Genomic DNA, 6,224 nt, shown 5'->3' on the forward strand with positions numbered 1-6,224 from the left:
AGGAGGATTACAGAATATTACTCCCCTTTATCAGCAAACAGTTCCATGGATCCACGCTGCGTCGCAGCGGTTATTGAGTGGCGCCCATGAAAGCCAGGTAGAAGAGGGCAGCCAGGCCGCGAGTGGTCGTCCGACACGAATGTTGCCAACCAACGGACAGGATGTCGGCCTGCTGCTTGTAGTCGACGCTGACCCCGGTGATGTACTCCAGTATCTTAGCTCTGCGCAGGCCCTCCTTGCGCAGCTCGTGGCTTCGGCCGCTCGGATCTCGTGACCACCTCTTGTCCCGTCGCTACCGCCAATCCCCCAACTTGGTGCCTCCTCTCAGGCCAGCGAACCCCGTATATATATCGACAAGCAAAGACCTAAGGACACAACTCACAGACTCTTCCTCATAGATATTGGCAATGGGGCTGCAAGAGGGATAATCGATACTATACCTGCGCCAGTCTATTAACTCAATGAAGCTACTAGTTAATACGTTCTGTTACTTTATCGATCTCCTCTTTAAGTTTTACTGAACAGTGTACTTTGTAGGTGTATTACTTTTGTTAAATGGAAGATAGGCCCGGTTTTATTAACGCGAACAAAGTACTTTTTTTTATTTTGTGTAATGTTTGTGAATGAAATTTTTCCGATTTTATGAGCTGCAAAATATTTACAAACGATTTACCTGTTCGTTAAACTTTAAAAGCTGGTTATTCAACGTATATGAAATGCTTTGCTTTCTTACAAAAATTCGGTTTCATCATGGCATCAGACATACTGCTCTATTCTAATACCTTCTGTTTCTACAACCGGCAGGCAAAAGCAAGTGTGCGTTGAAAGCTGCATCCTCAGCTTATTTGTCTAAAATGTAACCTAGGCCCAGAATTCGTCTGCATGTATGTGACGAACATACCAAAACGAGACTAAAGTTGTCAGTAAAACCGATTCGTGACACTGTAAGATCGAAACAAGACGGTGGTCGGGTTTCCTGTTTGACGAGATGCTCTGCACTATGCTAATTTGTTAGTCTGCTATTGCGCAAGTTGAGTGGTGTTGACACCCTGTCGATTTCGAGAAGATTACACCTCCTGAAGACAGCAAAACTTAGAACTTTAGAAAAAATTCACTTTGCAGTTGTTTTCAGTTCTACCGCTAAAACTGAAATGCTCTCCTTGTAGTCAGCCTACGTCATTCCACAGATGAAGTGTGGATGAATAAACCCAGTTTTATTATGTTTGTTTGCATGGTCATCTTCCACAGGAGCTGTTAAAATCAATTATTATTGGTTTCTCCGTAACGCTGTAGTACGGTGAGAGTACACATACTTCATTTCGATTTCCAAAAGTCAGATGAAGTGTAAATGTAACTAATGGAAAAGTGCAAAATAGGAAAAGTGACAATTGTTTATGAGTAACGAAGTTTCTTTCGATATCAACCTCCATTAAAAAAAAAAGAAAAGAGGGAAGAAGCAGTGGTTTGGAGAATATATAAACAAGAGGCAAACACCAGTGACCAGAGAAAATGTCTTATAAATAAAAGCCAAACGTGTCTGGTGCAAATTCTCTTCAATTGCAGTAAACTTAAGGCGGAGAAACCAATAATAATGGAAACCTTGTTCCGTTCAATAGATGTTACGTGTCTCTAAATTTTAAAAAAAAGCACTCCGTCTTCAGACCACGGGTGGCCTACCGGGACCATCCGACCGCCGTGTCACCCTCAGTGGAGGATACGGATAGGAGGGGTGTGGCGTCAGCACACCGCTCTCCCGGTCGTTATGATGGTATTCGTGACCGAAGCCGCTACTATTCGGTCAAGTAGCTCCTCAATTGGCATCACGACGCTGAGTGCACCCCGAAAAATAGCATCAGCGCATGGCGGCCTGGATGGTCACCCATCCAAGTGTCGACCACGCCCGACAGCGCTTAACTTCGGTGATCTCACGGGAACTGGTGTATCAATTGCGGCAAGGCCGTTGCCCGTCTGTGAATAAGTTATTCACAAATGTATACATTTGCCGTCTAAAACTTAATGTGGTCCCGAGAAGCTGCTACAGGCGTAGTTTACTCACAGAGGACAACTATATTACTCTTCAGAATGAGATTTTCACTCTGCAGCGGAGTGTGCGCTGATATGAAACTTCCTGGCAGATTAAAACTGTGTGCCCGACCGAGACTCGAACTCGGGACCTTTGCCTTTCGCGGGCAAGTGCTCTACCAACTGAGCTACCGAAGCACGACTCACGCCCGGTACTCACAGCTTTACTTCTGCCAGTATCTCGTCTCCTACCTTCCAAACTTTACAGAAGCTCTCCTGCGAACCTTGCAGAACTAGCACTCCTGAAAGAAAGGATATAGCGGAGACATGGCTTAGCCACAGCCTGGGGGATGTTTCCAGAATGAGATTTTCACTCTGCAGCGGAGTGTGCACTGATATGAAACTTCCTGGCAGATTAAAACTGTGTGCCCGACCGAGACTCGAACTCGGGACTTTTGCCTTTCGCGGGCAAGTGCTCTACCAACTGAGCTACCGAAGCACGACTCACGCCCGGTACTCACAGCTTTACTTCTGCCAGTATCTCGTCTCCTACCTTCCAAACTTTACAGAAGCTCTCCTGCGAACCTTGCAGAACTATCCTTTCTTTCAGGAGTGCTAGTTCTGCAAGGTTCGCAGGAGAGCTTCTGTAAAGTTTGGAAGGTAGGAGACGAGATACTGGCAGAAGTAAAGCTGTGAGTTCCGGCCGTGAGTCGTGCTTCGGTAGCTCAGTTGGTAGAGCATTTGCCCGCGAAAGGCAAAGGTCCCGAGTTCGAGTCTCGGTCGGGCACACAGTTTTAATCTGCCAGGAAGTTTTATATTACTCTTGTTGTTGAATTGGAGGAGGTTTTCTTTAGACTCCATGTGCTTGGTTGGTGGTCCATTGTGATGTACAAGAAAGAGACAAGAGCTAGACAGTGCCATCTTTTCAGCAGTATTCTGCGTAATGTCGCACCCATCTAGAGTGAATGACAGCGTCGAAGCACCGTCGCACCAATGGAAACGACACATTTTCCCGAGGACAGCATGAAGCCTAAGAGAATCTATGTCATACAGTGATAGATAAAACCACCGTTTTTCCTTTCCCGCTTGGCCACACAACGCTAAAATAGGCTAATGCTACGGCTTGGTAGAATTAGATTGTTTCTAGGTTGAATGAGAAGTTATCAATAAAAAGATTGTGCTCCAGATTATAGGGAAAAGCAATGCCGCTCTAGTTCCCCTTTGAGGACCCCGTGATATCACCCATTATAGAAGTGGCGGAATTTAATAAATGATTAAAGCACACGAAGCCTGAACGGTGCCTGTTTAGTCAGCACTTTCATTGCATCTTAGTATGTTTTGCCTTGTTGTTAATCGCGATATGCAGGGGAACTTGCTGTAACCAGTTTTGTTGTATAGGTAGGAGCTCTTTAGAATTCTCTTTGACTGTTGACTGTGAAAAAATGTCCTCGGCGAGTCGGATTTTTTTTTGGCCAGGGGTATTCGTTCAGAGATGTTGGCACATGTGGTCATACTCGTCTGAAAGTAGTATGCAATTCTTCTTGGTCACTTGTTATTCCGACTTGGTATGAGAAATGTAATGTGACATCAGGTCATGCAGCAGGCACGCCACTGTTATTATAATAATCAATAGTTCTGCATTCAAGTTGACTGGGTCGCAATGCTAAAAGTCTAACATCAGACAAGGAATGACTTCATTGCTCATATGGCGCGTTTCGGAATTTATCCATCATCGGGTATCCAGGAGCGATTTATGCACCTAGGTTTGGCGTTTCGAGTTGTATGTGAAACAAATGTTTGCATACTACCTATGAGTAAGCGGAAGAGGCGCTTTGTGCTGAGTCTTGTGTCTCTGTCTTGTACACCACGCAGACACAAACGTTGAAACAAACAGAAGTTAAAGACAAAAAATTTGCAATAGAACCCTTGGTGAGATCGACGCTGTTGAGCAGACTTAACAATTCATGAGGAATTGGGGAGAGGAGGGGCGACAGGGGTGAGACTGTGACGAAGATTAATTTCGCATGGTGACTTCAGTTTGGACTTGTTGACTTGTTTAACTCCGTGACTAGGTATCAGATGGCGTGCTTCCGCGAAACAATACGCGCTCATAGGTTGTGATTACGAACTGTTTGGAAGTTGGTTATTGCATCACACACTGCCTCATTTTACATCGTTCTGTTATAAGTTCAAAGATGTTAACCTGGCCTGAAGTAGAAAGATTAGTTTTTCAAGGAATCACGTTTTTCAGACGATGTTGCTTTGGTTTGTAAAGTTAAATCTTGTAGTTGTTGATTGAAATATCCCTACAGGATTCCAAAGTTTTCTTTTTTTATTCGTTGGTTGTACACTGTTTGTTAAATTCACTTCTCTTGACTTCATTTTGCCGAGAACCACATCACTCCGTATCTTTGTTCTACTTAAAAGTGCCAGTTGGCTGGTAGCCATTTTGTTACCTTGTGCAAACTAACCTCTTGAGTCAAATTCGTTTTGATAAATAGATACTCTGTTATTTAGTCGACACTGAAAAATAACAGTAAGGAAAAGAAATTACGTTGCAGGTGCTGAGAAAATGGAAGTCGTCAGGTCCTGGATCGCTGTCTGCTGCTACGACACATGATATTACGTGACATCATTTATGTAGTACAATGTTATGTATGAAGGGAATTACAATTTTTACATGGTATTTCTACTAATGAATTATTTTGTGCATTCTGAATTTATGTACAAACAAACGAAGAGAATGCTAAGTTGCAAAGCTTGACATTACAAGTGGGAGTCTAATACATATTTAACGTATCCTGTTGCATTAACGAATAGTAACCTCACACGCTGCTCACAAATATTAAATGAACAGGCTCCCATCTATTTTCGTTGCACTGAATCTATGAAAGTGTGTGTTTTATGACTATTTTCTATTTAATTTGAGAGTGAGATTGTGTTATTGAGCTGTTCTTTGGAACATATGCATTCTGCACATCATCAAAGTATCAAGGTTTGATTGTCATTATTGATGAGAGTAGTCTATGCTTCTTCACACACACACACTCAAGCCTATGCGGCCTGATGTATAAATCTGACTTTATTAATGAGTCTTTAAATTTTATTATTAAACTTGTATGTAATGAAAGGGCGGGAGAGAGATATTAAAAACTTAGACACAGAATAACTTCTCCATAATTTTTGCGGATTGTTGTTCCATTTCAGGAAGAAGTTAGTACTTTTCCTTAAAAAGCAAATGCTTGTGGGGACCTGAACGATACCTCGCACATACATACACCGAAGTTTTGGCGTCAGCAATTTGACGTCAATGGCCGGCTACCTAACAGGTTGCAGCTTATCCAAGGTGCTAAAATAAACTCAGTTAGGCTAGCAGTTAAAGGTAGTTCCACCCTGATAAGTCAGCCGTTTTGAGTGCTGAGGATCTAAATAGCACCAAAAGCGATCGGTCGGTGTCATTTTGCTGGTTTAATCTTTTACAGGCAATATGTGTCTTACGGACGGGTGAGACCTCGTAAGTTCTGGCAAGGTTTCAGGTTTTTTGATCGAGAACAACTGCTTTCACTGTTGTAGTTCGCTAGTCACGACGATTAGATACTTCGGAATTACCATGCAAGCTCTCAATTACAACCACATCCGGACCACAGATGCTGCTAATTTAATCTTCAACTTTCTATGACGTGTTCCCTCGCTGGACAGAATCTCTCTCACTCGCCATCATCGTTCTAAATTCGTGTATGTTCCGTGATTTCTTGGGTGCGGTTTTTCCTTACTGACAGAGCGCTGTCTGATGGTCCCTTATCCATTGACTCTCTATCAGTAACATCACTTTTGCCCCTCATTTCAGTATTTCCTGATTTTTTTAATGTGTGTGCCTTCTTGAAAATGTATTCACGGTTCTCTATAAAGCAAAATATCTGTTTGAGCCTGTAATAGACTCATTTAAGCAGAGTTGTGCAGTTCCCGTCTTTGGCCACCATCACTGGCACCAAGAAAGACGCCAAGGTGAATTACACCTACAGCAGGAAGTTTGATAATACAGGCAGCGGTCAGCACAGAAACTAGGACAGCTGAGTGCTCGCTGAGTGCACGCCAGTAACCAGGGGACCCGTTTACGCAACTCTTCTGAGCGTACGCCAACTCAGTTTTGAATTACAATACATACACTACTGGCCATTAAAATTGCTACACCAAGAAGAAAT

General features: G+C 43.1%; 1 non-coding gene across 1 annotated transcript; it reads left to right on the forward strand.

Annotated features, from left to right (window-relative positions):
* Positions 1 to 2,735: 2,735 nt before the first annotated feature.
* Trnas-cga lies at positions 2,736 to 2,810 on the forward strand. Its single transcript has one exon. It is a non-coding gene; the product is annotated as a tRNA-Ser (tRNA).
* The last annotated feature ends 3,414 nt before the right edge of the window (positions 2,811 to 6,224 follow it).

This window comes from Schistocerca piceifrons, chromosome 1 (assembly GCF_021461385.2).
Source record: "Schistocerca piceifrons isolate TAMUIC-IGC-003096 chromosome 1, iqSchPice1.1, whole genome shotgun sequence".
Classification (NCBI taxonomy): Eukaryota; Metazoa; Arthropoda; class Insecta; order Orthoptera; family Acrididae; genus Schistocerca; species Schistocerca piceifrons.